Raw genomic sequence first — 13789 nt, forward strand, 5'->3', positions numbered from 1 at the left:
GTGGACCAACGTCACTGTCCGCGATCCAGGCTTAGGGCTGGGCCCAGGTGCCTTTTTCCATCTCTTTCTAGCACCTAGCTCGGTACTTGTTGATCCAATGATTAACAAGGCTTTAAGTGCTGGCATCACAACTCAGCATGAACTAATAACAGAAGGAACTTGTGCAATTTTGAGGGTGCCCAGTGGAGAGAGTTCTTTTTATTATTATTATTTAAGACCTTTATTAACAGGTGTTTGCAGTTTGTTGACTTTTTTGAAAAAATCAAGTTGTAAACTTTTATTACAAATTAAAAATAAAGTTCTTAAAAATCTCAACTTGACCAGATATGAAACAATTTAAAAACCTTTAAAGGCGTATTGAGAAAAACAAGGCTTTTTAAAAAAACACGTTTGTTATTACCAAAAAGAGACGTATTTAGGTAAAAATAATAAAACCCCCATGCTGCATAGATAATGCAGATAGTTCTATTTATCTGGTCAACGGGCAAAAAGCAAGCACACTTAAGGTCTTCAGCTCCAATCTTTTGTTCATTTCTTATTGCTGGAATTTCATATTTCTTCTTGTTGGATGACTAAACCGGATGATGGTAGAGATGGTAAGCCGGCATTTACTCAGCCCTGCCCTGCTCAGCCCCTGGAGCGGACGAATTCTCAGCTGGTGGATCGGCTGATTTTGTCTCTTTGCCATCTTGTGGTTTAGGGTTTTCTGGGCATCTGCGTTGGTAATTGAAGTTGCTGCGGTACCGACGTTGAGGTGGCTGCTGACCCTGGGTCTCATCTCCTTGATTTTCTTTATCTTCTTCATTGCCGTCCTCTCTAGGCTGTCTTTGGCAAGGAGGGCCCCTGCGGAATCGTGGTCTATGTCCCCGATACATATTCTGCCTCACTGGTCTACCTTGTTCTCCTGCACCCTGGTTGTCAGCACCCTCCATCACTTCTCCCTGCACAGGAGGGTTGGAATACTGTGGTCGACACCCATAGAGTCTCCGCATGTAGTAAGGTGGGAACCTTCGCCTGCGGTAGGGCCGGCATTGTTGGGCCTGGCCTTCAGGAGCATTCTCCGATCCCTCGTTCTTTTCCCCACTCTCACTATTCTGGTAATTTTGCTGGTAATTGCGTGGAGGACCCCTACGATGTGGATAGCGTCTATAATGGTTACGATCTGCTGCATATTTACTGCCTTGAACTGGAACACCACCAGGATCTGTAACATTTGCTGCCTCCGCATCCTTTTCTCCTTCAACAACATCAAACTCCACAGTCTCTCCATCTCCTACACTGCGAAGGTACTTCCTGGGGTTATTCTTTATGGCAGTCTGGGGTACAAATACATCTTCCTTGGTGTCATTCCTGTTGATGAAACCATATCCGTTCCTTACATTGAACCATTTTACTGTTCCCAAAACCTTCACTGCGATGACCTTCTTGTCCCCGCTGGCAGGCGCCGCCGATGTGAGGCCGCCCGGGCCACCGCTCCCTGCGCAGCTGCCCTTAGTGCCGGGCTTGGTGTTGGCGGCGCTGAGGGCGGGGGCGGCGGGGGGACGGGAGCGGGGGCGGTGGGGGGAAAGGCGGGGGCGGCGGGTGGCTGCTGGGTCTTGGCCTTGCTGCTCATGGTTGCGGTGATGGAGACTGGGGCGGGCTGCGGCAGCTGCGGCTCCTCCCGTGGTATGACGGTAACTAGGCCGGCAGCGGCGGGGCTGCTCAGGGCTCTCTGGGGTCCGCTCTCCGCTCCCGCTACCGATCAAACTCCCCAGTGGAGAGTTCTAAGTGGCATCTCTGGTGCGAGCGGCCTGCAGGCATGGCGCTGGCCACCAGTCAGGAAGGTCTTGGCCTGTTGGCTCGACTGGGTTGTGGGCCACAGAGCAGCCTGGATCCTGAGCTTCAACCCCTGTTTGCTGGAGCTGGTTTTATGAGATGGAGACCACCTGACAGATTTATTTATTTATTTAGAGATGGATTTTTGCTCTTGTCGCCCAGGCTGGAGTACAATGGCGTGACCTTGGCTCACTGCAACCTCCACCTCCCGGGTTCAAGAGATCCTCCTGCCTCAGCCTCCCAAGTAGCTGGGATTACAGGCATGCACCACTACACCCTAATTTTTTTTGTATCTTTTAGTAGAGATGGGGTTTCACCATCTTGGCCAGGCTGGTCTGGAACTCCTGTCTGTTGAAGGAAGTCAGGGACCCCAAATGGAGGGACCGGCTGAAGCCATGGCAGAATATAAATTGTGAAGATTTCGTGGACATTTATCACTTCCCCAATCAATACTCTTGTGATTTCCTATGCCTGTGTTTACTTTAATCTCTTAATCCCATCGTCTTTGTAAACTGAGGATGTATGTCGCCTCAGGATCCGGCGACGATTGTGTTAACTGCACAAATTGTTCGTAAGCATGTGTGTTTAAACAATGTGAAATCTGGGCACCCTGAAAAAAGAACAGGATAACAGCAATGTTCAGGGAACAAGGGAGATAACCATTAGGTCTGGCTGCCTGAGAGCCAGGCAGAACAGAGCCATATTTCTCTTCTTTCAAAAGCAAATAGAAATATCGCTGAATTCCTTTTCTCAGCAAGGAACAGACCTGAGAAAGAGAATGCCTTTCCAGGGGTTGGTCTCTAAAATGGCCTGTCTCTCTAAAATGGAATGTCTTTTACGGTTGCAGATAAGGGATGAAATAAGCCCCGGTCTCCTGTAGCGCTCCCAGGCCAATTAGGATGAGGAAATTCCCACCTAGTAAATTTTTAGTCAGAGGGCTTGTCTGCTTTCAAACCCTATCTCCTGATAAGATGTTATCAATGACAATGCGTGACCGAAACTTCATTAGCAATTTTAATTTCGCCTGGGTCCTGTGATCTCGCCCTGCTTCCATTTGCCTTGTAATATTTTATTACCTTGTAAAGCATGTGATCTCTGTGACCCACACCCTATTCGTACACTCCCTCCCCTTTGAAAATCACTAATAAAAACTTGCTGGTTTTGCGGCTTGGGGGGTATCACGGAACCTGCCGTCATGTGATGTCTCCTCCGGATACCCAGCTTTAAAATTTCTCTCTCCTGTACTCTTTATTTCTCAGACTGTCTGACACTTAGGGAAATAGAAAAGAACCTACATGAAATAACATTGAATTATTGGGGGCGGGTTCCCCCGATACCTGTCCTCAGGTGATCCACCCACCTCGGCCTCCCAAAGTGCTGGGATTACAGGCGTGAGCCACCGTGCCTGGCCCTGACAGTTGTTTTGACGGAGGGTCACTGAGTAAGGTGGGATGCAAGTAGCTAGGAGGGCCTCTACTCAGTCATGGGAAGACCTGAGAAACTAAAACTCTGGGCTGGGCCATCTGTCCTTGAGGGCCTGTGCCCACATGCTTCACCCAAGAGTTAGCGCAGAAGCCCCACTTCAAGAAGGGGAATGACAAGTGGTCAGTGAACATGTGAAAATATTCTAAGCCTCTTTGACAATCCAGTAAACAAAACTACAAGAAAATACCATTTCACATCTACCAGACTGATAAAGATTATGAAGTTGAACAATATCAAGTGCTGGCAAAGATGTCACACAATTAATGAGATGGTCAGTGATCATGGGAGCATAAATTGGAACATCCACTTTGGAAAACGGTTTAGAATTATCTTGGTAATTTAAACATGTTTCTACACTCTGACCCAGAAATTCCACTCCAAGAGCAGCTCTTGTCAGTGTATACCAGGAGACATGTACAAGAATGTTTATAGCAGCACCATTCATAATAGAAATCACTGACAACGGCCCAAATACCAAGAGTAAAATGGATTTTAAAAACTATGGTATATTACACATGAATACTATGAACCATTTCAACAATCAGTTGTAGCTACTTGCAACAATACAGGCGAATTTCAAAAACATTGTTTCAAGAGAATATATACTATATGAATCAATTTAAAGTTTAAAAACATACCAAACTGAATATATTGTTTACAGATTCAAACATATGTAGGAAATCTATCAAGAAACACAAGAGAATGGTAAACACAAAATTCAGCACAGTGTTTGCCTTGGAGGTGGGAGAAAAGGGAATGGGTTTAGGGAGGAATATTCCAGGGACTGCAGGATTCATTCTAATATGATTTTAACTGAGGGGTAGGTTCACAGGTGTTCATCTGATTATGATTCTTTATACCTTATGTATGTATTTTATAAAATTTTTTGATCTGTTCAGCATTTAGTAAAAATAATTTTTCAGCAGTTGAAAAATAGAGTGTGTGGTGCTGAAGGCTATTATCCTCAGCAAACTAATGCAGGAACAGAAAACCAAATACCACATGTTCTCACAAGTGGGAGCTAAATGATAAGAACACATTGACATAAAGAAGGAAACAACAGACACTGGGGTCGACTTGAGGGGGGAGGGTGGGAGGAGGGAGAGGAGCAGAAAAAATAACTACAGGATACTGGGCTTAATACGTGGGTGACGAAATAATATGTCCAACAAATCCCCTTGATATCTGTTTACCTATGTAACAAACCTTCACATGTACCCCCAAACCTAATATAAAAGTTAAAAAAAATAGAGTGGAAACAGGAGATAGAAAATGAATGCTAGGAGACTGAACCAAGTCTGAAACAGAAAGTAGCCATGGTACTGGGGACATGTGAGCACTGTGTCTCCAGAGGGCAGGCCTACCTTGAGAATGCTGAGCTATCTGGCAGGCCAGAAAAGCCCTGATCATCTGGAAGAACTAGAGGAGATTTTAGGGCTAATGTTTGCGTCCTTGGTGCAACTTTGAACAGAGAGAAGGGATAATGCTCTTGTCCTCAAGTCTAGAGGAGGTGTTCTGAGGAGGGAAAAGACTTACTCTCTAAAAAGACTTGAAAGCTGTGTGCCCAGGGCAAGGTGAGGTGGTTTATGCCTATAATCCCAGCACTCTGGGAGGCCGAGGCAGGAGGACTGCTTGAGCCCAAGAGTTTGAGACTAGCCTGTAATGCAGGATTTTCTTCTGGGTCACTTTGCAAGGCAGTGACCTCTAGCCTGTGATGCCCTACCCAGGCCTCACTCTCCTGCTGCAGGAGACGGCCTGCCCACTCGGCCTATCCGGGCTGAGTCTGGCCTGTGCTCCAGTCCTGGAGTTCTTATCCCTAACCCAAGAAGAATGAGGATGTGCTGAGAATAGAAGAGAGAGCAAGGAGGAGAGTTTTATTGAGTGACAGAACAGCTCTCAGAGGCCATTGCGGGGAGGTCAGTCCCCAATCCCAACAGTCAGGTGGTTTCTCCCTGTGCTGCTGGGTCTGGGGCCTTTTATGGACTCAGAATGGGGAGTGTGTGCTAGTTGGTGTGTGAGTATGCAAAAAAGGTTAAAGTAAAGACACCACTCAAAGGTGGGCATGAGAATGTAGAAAACCAATTAGGAAAGGGTAGGTATATGTATAATAGGGGAAGGGTGAGGATCAATCAGAGGAAACATGCCAAATGGGAAGACAAGTTCTCAGTCTGGTCTGAGGATTTAACCTGTAGCTTGGCTTTCAGGCTTTAAACTGTCTTTGGCTTGGAGGTGGGGTTTCACAATTGACTTACCCCTATCTGCCCAGGCTTTTGGCTGCCTCCTGTTGCTGTCACTTAAACAACATGCAAAACCCCATCTCTACTAAAAATACAAAAATTAGCCAGCTGTGGTGGTACACACCTGTAGCCCCAGCTACTCGGGAAGCTGAGTCATGAGAATCGCTTGAACCTGGGAGGTGGAGGTTGCAGTGAGCTGAGATTGTGCCACTGTATTCCAGGCTGGGCAACAGAGCAAGACTGTATCTCAGAAAGAAAACAAAACAAAACAAACAAACAAAACTATGTGCCCAAATCTGCACCACTGGCTTGGGTTTGTAAGAAGGGTCTTTCAGAAGGATGTTGGAGACTGTTCTACAAACTTTTTAATAGCAGAATACTTAAAAAAAAAATCATATGTGGAATCTCTTCCCATTATCCCTGTCCACAAATACATATACAACAGATAAAAGAGCACTACGCTGGAATTCACATAGAATAAGATCACATTTTCTTGTGTTTTTTTTTTGAGACTGAGTCTTTGTCACCCAGGCTGGAGTGCAATGGTGCATCTCGGCTCACTGCAACCTCCTCCTCCCAGGTTCAAGTGATTTTCCCACCTCAGCCTCCCAAGTATCTGGGATTACAGGCACCTGCCATCATGCCCAGCTAATTTTTGTATTTTTGTAGAGATGGGATTTCACCATATTGGCCAGGCTGGTCTTGAACTCCTGACCTCAGGTGATCCGCCAACCTCAGCCTCCCTAAATGCTGGGATTACAGGCATGAGCCGCCACGCCCGGCAGCAAGATCACATTTTCTAAGCTCCCTTGTTTTGTATCTTTCTTACAGAAACATGGCTGGCTGCCTGTGTGATCATAGTGACAGAGTTAACTGGAGCCTGGGGAGCTCTGACGCAGAGACAGAACTCAGCTGACAAAGTTGATGCATTGCTCTGGTGCCTGTGGATCCGAGGGCCCTCTCTGAAGCCTGGTTCCTGATGGGTTCCAGGGAGAGTTTGAAAACTACTGATGTGGATGTTATTCTTCAGTGGTTTTTTTTTTTTTTTTTTTCTTGATCCACTCCCCTGGGGACTTGCTTTACTTTCAGTGGTAGAAGGGAGAGTAAAGCGTAATCAGGAAGACCCAAATTATGTGCCCCTCCTTCAAATTCTGGCTAAGTGCTTGAACCTGCAGGGTTGACCAAAGCTGTATGATCGCTTGGGAAAGCGGCTCTGGCTCTGCTTAGCGGCCAGTACAGCAGAGGCGAGGCGATGACAACAGGGATGAGAAATGGAGGGGGAGCCTGCAGTGGTGACAGTGACTATGTGAAGCAGGAGACCACAGGCCTGGGGAGGAGGATGCGAGTCACAGCAGACAGAGGGGGCTGCTTTACGTCTGCTGTCATGATATCCTTCGACTTGCCCAAGGCCAGTATGGCCTAAACAAAACAAAGTGGAAAAAATGTAAGGAATATTCCTTAATAAGGGAGAGAAGACAAAGTCCTGATCCCCTGCATACAGTGATTTCTGCTCAGTGCTATAAAGCACAAGACATTGGGTCTTCTCCTTGAGAACGTCATATATTCTTTTTATGAGACAGTCTTGCTCTGTCGCCCAGGCTGGAGTGCAGTGGTACCATCTCAGATCACTGCAACCTCCGCCTTCAGGTTCAAGTGATTCTCATGCCTCAGCCTCCCTAGTAGCTGGGACTACAGGCATACACCACCATGCCCGGTTAATTTTTGTATTTTTTTGTAGAGATGAGGTTTCTCCACGTTGCCTAGACTGGTCTCAAACTCCTAAGCTCAAGTGATCTGCCCGCCTTGGCCTCCCAAAGTGCTGGGATTACAGGTGTGAGCCACCGCACCTGGCCTATTTTTTATTTCTATTGAGACAGGGTCTTGCTCTGTCACCCAGGTTGGAGTACAGTGGTATGATCACAACTCACTGCAGCCTCAACCTCTTCAACTCAAGCAATCTTCCTACCTCAGCCTCTAGAATAGATGTGACTACAGGCATGCACCACCATGCCCAGCTAATTTTTTTTTTTTTTTGTAGGGTTGGGGTTTCACTATGTTGCCCAGGCTAGTCTCAAACTCCTGGGCTCAATCAATCCTCCCACCTAGGCCTCCCAAGTGCTGGGATTACAGGTGGGAGCTACTGCGCCTGGCTGAGAACATATTTACTTACTCTTCAGGAGTTACTTGGTCCCTGAATAGCTCTGCTCTTTGTACTCTGGAACCTCAAATGACACTGAAACTGCAATAATCTGATTTCCTCTGGGTATGAAGTTAGGCTGAGGAGAGCACAGCGGGCCCTGCTGACCTCTTGCCAAGTTTCTCGTTGTTTTCTTTTCCAACAAGGCTGGGTCCTTTCTGCATCAGAGGAACGACACTGTGCTCAGCACTCTCTCAGCGCAACTCAGATGGTGCCCTGCATCTCCCATTGCCCTGGAAACCACGCTGAAGAGAAGTGTCCGGATGCCACCTAGTGGAGTTAGCTATTCTCTGTTGGTGCCATCTGTTAATAAACCAAACTGGGCTTAATGAATCATCTTCAGCATCCTCATAGCACTGCTCCTTCCACAACCTGTCCTCACCTCCTCATCACTCTTAATATTATGACTAATTCTTTTAGTGGTTGTAGGGTGGCTCCAGGTGGGGGGCATTCATGCTGTGGTTCTCAGTCCGGGCAACACCTTAGAACCATCTGGGAGGCTTTAAAAAGTACTGGTGTCTGTGCCCATTTCAGGCCATGAAACACTATCTCCTGGGATGGGGCTGGGACATTGGTGGTTTTGCTGTTGTTGCTTTAACAGCTCTATTGAGGTAAAATTAACATTTGATAAAGTGCACATTTTTAAAATGTTCTATGTGGTAAGTTTGTATACAGCCATGAAATCATCACTACAGCAAGATAATGAACATTCATTCCCCAACCCCATCCCCAGGCAACCACTGACCTACTACCTGTAACTAGAGATTTGTTCGCAAATGGAACCATAGTACGTAGTCTTTTTTTTTTTTTTTTTTTTGGTCTGGCTTCTTTCACTCAACATAATTTTTTGAGATTCATCCATGTTGCTACATGTATTAATATTTCATTCATTTTTATTCCTGAGAAGGATTCCACTGAATGTATATATGAGAATTTGTTTACCCATTTACCTGTTGATGCACATTTGGGTTGTTTTCAGTTTTGGACTATTGCAACTAAAGCCACTATGAATATTCATATACATGGATATACAATTTCATTTATCTCTGGGAAATACCTAGGAGTGGAATGGCTGGATGGTTGGTACTTAATTTTTTTTTTTTTTTAACAGTCTTACTCTGTCATCCAGGCTGGAGTGCAGTGGTGTAATTAAGGCTCACTGCAGCCTGGACCTCCTGGACTCAAGTGATCCTCCCAGCTCAGCCTACCAAGAAACTGGGACTACAGGCGTGTGCCACTATGCCCAGCTAATTTTTTTTTTTTTTTTTTTTGGTAGAGACTAGGTCTCACTATGTTGCCCAGGTTGGTCTTAAATTCCTGGACTCAAGTGATGTGCCTGTCTTGGCCTCCCAAAAGTGCTGGGATTACAGGTGTGAGCCACCATGCCCGGCTTTTTTTATTTTTATTTTTATTTATTTATTTAAGAGACAAGGTCTCACTCTGTTGCCCAGGCTGGAGTACAGTGGCACAATTATGGCCCACTGCAGCCTTGAACTGAACTCCTGGGCTCAAATAATCCTCCTGCCTTAATCTCCCACGTAGCTAGGAGTACAGACACATGCCACCACACCTGGCTAATTGAAAAAAAATTTTTTTAAGAGATGGGGTCTTGCTATGTTGCCCAGGCTAGTCTCAAACTCCTGGCCTCAAGCAATCCTCCTGCCTCGGCCTTCCAAACTGCTGGGATTACAGGCATGAGCCGTTGTGCCCGGCCATGTGTTTAACTTCTTAAGAAACTGTTTTCTGGAGTGGCTATACCATTTTGCATTCCCAAGCTGATAAGCATTAAAAGCTTCCCACATGATTCTAATGGACAACCAGACCCGAGTCCCTGCATTACTCCAAGCTGGGTGGGTTGAGGCGAAGGGCTGGGCAGCGTTTGATCAGGAGTCCACAAGAGTTTGAGAGTACACAGCTTATGCTTGGTGTAGACTTACTGTGATTCTCGACCCAGCACAAACACTGCAGTCTCCTGGGAAGGCTTTTTGAAAATGCAGCATATCCCACTGCTTCATTTGACTAGCCTAAAAAAGAGAAAGAAATTTAAAAAAGGAAAATGCAGTGTCTGCTCCCTCTTCCCCCAGAGAGTCTGATAAAATTGCTTTGCTCTGAAAGTAGGAGTGCGGGCCTGTTTCAGTCATCAGTTTATTAACAGCTCCGCCGCAGGGTTCTAGAGCATAGAGTGACCAACTGTCCTGATTTGTTATGGAGGGAGGGGTTTCCAGTGCCATGAAACTTTCAGTGATAAAACTGGAAAAATCCCAGGTAAACTGGAACACTTGGTCACCCTATGTGTGGACCACCAGCATAAAGACACTGGGCTTTAGTGTCAGGTTGACTTGTCAGTCTGCCTGTCAGCCTTGAGTTATAGCTCAGGGGAGGGAATTGTATAAGACGGAAAATGAGGAGACATGAGTGTCCAGAACAGACGGGGGCCTGATTTCCTCTCTCCATTTTTTGTTTCAACGAGGAACAAGTCAGAGATGGCTCAGCTAGGAGTTTTGGTTGCTATTAAAAAGGAGGGAAAAAAATATAAAGGGTAATTTCCTGAGAAAACAGGCAGTGTGCTGTAATGGCCTTTGGAGCCACACTGCCTCACTTCCAATCCCAGTCTTACCACTGCCCGTTAACTGTGTCACCTGGAGCAAAAAGCTAGATTCTCTGCCTCAGTTTCCTCATGGATATAATGGGGATAATATATCTACCTCACAGGGGTTGTCTTCAGGACCGAATGAACCAATATATGTAAAGCTCTTAAAATGGTGCCAAGCATGTACTAAATGTTTGCCATTATCATCTTAGTCTTGTTAAAATGAGAGGAAAAGAAAAATTCCTATAGTCTCTATAACCTATGTCCATAGGCTGTCCTGCTTGGTTTCCTATGGAAATGTTTTTGGAGTAACATTTCAGATTTTGTGTGTGTGTGGTTTTTTTCGGTCCCAGGGTCTCACTCTGTTACCCAGGCTGGAGTACAATGATCCAATCACAGCTCACTGCAGCCTTGACCTCCCAAAGCACCACCATGCCTGGCTAATTAAAAAAATTTTTTTTTGCAGAGATAGAAGTGTATGTTGCCCAGGATTGTCTTGAACCCCTGGTCTCAAGTAATCCTTCTGCCTCAGCCTCCCTAAGTGCTGGGGTTACAGGCGTGAGCCACTGCACCCAGCCTTGTGTTGTGTTTTTTCGAAACTCTAGACTCTTGGTTCTATGTGGCAATGTGAGAGGAAGGCAAGATATTTATTATATGCTTAATATTCTTGTGCAAATCATAAGGGAGACATAAGTTTAGAATGTGATTTTACTTTCACCAAGTTGTTTCATTGGTGAGCTGCCTTTTTTTTTTAAGATGGAGTCTCGTTCTGCCTTGCCCAGGCAGGAGTGCAGTGGTGTGATCTCAGCTTACTGCAGCTTCCGCCTCCTGGGTTCAAGCAATTATCTTGTTTCAGCCTCCCAAATACCTGGGAATACAGGCGTGTGCCACCACATCCAGCTAATTTTGTATTTTTAGTAGAGATGGGGTTGTGCCATGTTGGCCAGGCTGGTCTCGAACTCCTGACCTCAGGTGATCCACCCACCTTCGCCTCCCAATATGCTGGGATTACAGGCATGAGCCACTGCACTCAGCCAGGGAGCTGCATTTTTAAAGTTAAAAAAAAAAAACCAAGAACATAGACTAATAGTGACAACTATTAGAACTCAAATATCAAAAGTTCCATCTCAGTCTTTGTAAAATAACATTTAACATCTGAGGCAGTATAAGATGGACTCGAAAAGTGTATCCAGCCTTTGCTCATTCTTCATGGACCTAAAAAGCAAACATACTTAAAACATTTTAAAACACTAAATTCATTTTACCAAACATGAAAGTGTAGAAAACATTGAGTGGCCACAGTATGAAGGATGGCAGGACAAGGTTGGGATCGTGGGCCTATGATACCCTTTTACAGTACTTCATTAAAAAACTTGCTTCTCCCGATGCTAATATCTCATAACTGTAGAATCAGTAAATTGACATTGCTACAATGCTATTAACTCAGCTATAGATCTTATTTGGATTTCACCAGTTTTTACATGCACTCTTTTTTTCCTGTTTCATTTTTGAGGCTACTTCTGAATTTCAGAACATCATATTATAAACTGAGCCTAAATTTAGCTCCCATCACACTGGCTAGTTCTGTTTAAGCTTTAATTAGGTCCACCAAATTGAAGCCCAGAACAAAATTTATGAACACCAACACTCTTTGATCTTCTATATTATTTATATGAAAGGTGACCACAGATGATCTCCTATTTACACAAGTTACATGGGGAAGTCAAGGACCCTTTCCCAAGAGGCTTCCCCACTTACTAGCTGTTATGATCTTGAACAAATTACCTGATCTCTTTAAACTTTGGTTTTCTCACCTGTAAAATGGAGATAATAATCTTACATACCTCACAGTTATTTTGAGGATTAAATTAGAAAAACTGTGAAACACATGATCAATAACATTATTTACCACCACTGCCACCACCAGGGGAATCCTAGCCCTTTAGCCCATTTCTTGATATCAGAGCAGTGCCGGTACTGCTTAGAGCTGGGAGTCTGCCCTGGGTGCAGACTAGAAGTCTTTGCTCTGCTGGCAGATGGCGAGGTGGAAGGGTGTACTTTCTCATAGCTGGGATGATGGCCAGGTGGCACGCAATCCTGTCTTCCCTGGCTGAAACTGAGAATGCATTTCCCAAAATGCTACCGTATTGATATTAGACTTCAGGTGCATCATGGGGCCTTTATGGGTTGTCCTGCAACCTAATCACCCTTGATTTTGCATTTAAATGAAGATTATATTCGCTTGCAAATGAAACATTTGGAGCATAGCCCACAGAGCGGGGATCACTTATACGAGGAAGACAGATAGTTACTCGTATATTATTTTTGAAACTAAGACATCACTTTGCCTGAATACCCTTTTCAAGCAGAAATATGGTTAAAAGTTAAAAATGGTAAAATTTTTAGTATTGAGTGTTGGTCACTTCCAAAGGACAGCCAGGTTCTCATCGGTGGCTCTAGGGGATACATTATTTCACACAGTCGAACGTGAGCTAATATAGTATTGCTGGTCACAGTATGTCTGCTGCATTGGACAGAATCGGCAGTATACTGGAGCTGGTTTGCACAGCCTTAGGAGCATCGATGGTGTCTCTTTTCAGCTCTGTGTTCAGTGAGGACAGGCTGCTGCTAGCTTGATATTAGCCATGGTGGGCATATTTCTGTCACAGAAATTCACAGACGCTTTCCCTCTCACCCCCCAAAGGCTGTTGTTTCACATTTCCCAGCACACCACTAGCTCCTTCATTGTTCATTCAACAATCATTTGTTGTGTACCAACTGTATGCCTGACGCTATTTAGGAACTGAACAACACTGAACAAGACAGCCCAGGTCCTTCCCTCTTGGAATTTTAAGGTGATCTCTAAAGACAAATTTGATGTTCACAGAAATATGAAATATACATATTTTTGGAATGAAAAAGCCCCAGAATGTCAATGTAACCCATATGGTAATCCACACCAAGCTTTACAATACAAAATCTCCCTTGGAAAATTGAAGCAGATTGCTTTTAAAGACATCCCAGGCATTCCCTTTTTAACCATTTCCAGAGAAATAGATTCCACAACTTTTCACTGTAATTATTTTTTATCACTTTCAGTTTTTCTCTGGTCCTGTATCCATCCAGTCTCTTTAAGCTTCAAAGCACAGGGCCAAACACTGTACTTTGGTAAACATGAAGGTAAGATCACCTAATGGCTCCCCTATATTTCTTTTTTTTTTTTTTTTGAGACGGAGTCTTGCTCTGTTGCCCAGGCTGGAGTACAGTGGGGCGATCTCAGCTCACTGCAAGCTCCTCCTCCCAGGTTCATGCCATTCTCCTGCCTCAGCCTCCTGAGTAGCTGGGACTACAGGTGCCCACCACCGCGCCCAGCTAATTTTTTGTATTTTTAGTAGAGACGGTGTTTCACCATGTTAACCAGGATGGTCTCGATCTCCTGACCTCGTGATCCATCCGCCTCGGCCT

General features: G+C 45.0%; 1 pseudogene; it reads right to left on the reverse strand.

Annotated features, from left to right (window-relative positions):
* Positions 1 to 504: 504 nt before the first annotated feature.
* LOC452975 (Y-box-binding protein 1-like) lies at positions 505 to 1612 on the reverse strand (annotated as a pseudogene).
* Positions 1613 to 13789: the final 12177 nt, after the last annotated feature.

Source organism: Pan troglodytes, chromosome 6, assembly GCF_028858775.2.
Source record: "Pan troglodytes isolate AG18354 chromosome 6, NHGRI_mPanTro3-v2.0_pri, whole genome shotgun sequence".
NCBI classification, from domain to species: domain Eukaryota; kingdom Metazoa; phylum Chordata; class Mammalia; order Primates; family Hominidae; genus Pan; species Pan troglodytes.